This window comes from Chiloscyllium plagiosum, unplaced genomic scaffold, assembly GCF_037043375.1.
Source record: "Chiloscyllium plagiosum isolate Xiang-an unplaced genomic scaffold, Cpla_swu_hap1 HiC_scaffold_51, whole genome shotgun sequence".
NCBI classification, from domain to species: Eukaryota; Metazoa; Chordata; class Chondrichthyes; order Orectolobiformes; family Hemiscylliidae; genus Chiloscyllium; species Chiloscyllium plagiosum.
Window position 1 is genome coordinate 521,653 of NW_028270189.1, and position 606 is coordinate 522,258.

The following is a 606-nucleotide window of genomic DNA, read 5'->3' on the forward strand; positions in this document are numbered from 1 at the left end:
AGTCTGTCCTTATCCATCTCTCTCTCTCTCTCTGTCACTCCCAGTCTGTCCTTATCCATCTCTCTCTCTCTCTCTGTCACTCCCAGTCTGTCCTTATCCATCTCTCTCTCTCTCTCTGTCACTCCCAGTCTGTCCTTATCCATCTCTCTCTCTCTGTCACTCCCAGTCTGTCCTTATCCATCTCTCTCTCTCTCTCTGTCACTCCCAGTCTGTCCTTATCCATCTCTCTCTCTCTCTCTGTCACTCCCAGTCTGTCCTTATCCATCTCTCTCTCTCTCTGTCACTCCCAGTCTGTCCTTATCCATCTCTCTCTCTCTGTCACTCCCAGTCTGTCCTTATCCATCTCTCTCTCTCTCTCTGTCACTCCCAGTCTGTCCTTATCCATCTCTCTCTCTCTCTCTGTCACTCCCAGTCTGTCCTTATCCATCTCTCTCTCTCTCTCTGTCACTCCCAGTCTGTCCTTATCCATCTCTCTCTCTCTCTGTCACTCCCAGTCTGTCCTTATCCATCTCTCTCTCTCTCTCTCTGTCACTCCCAGTCTGTCCTTATCCATCTCTCTCTCTCTGTCACTCCAGTCTGTCCTTATCCATCTCTCTCTCTCTCTGT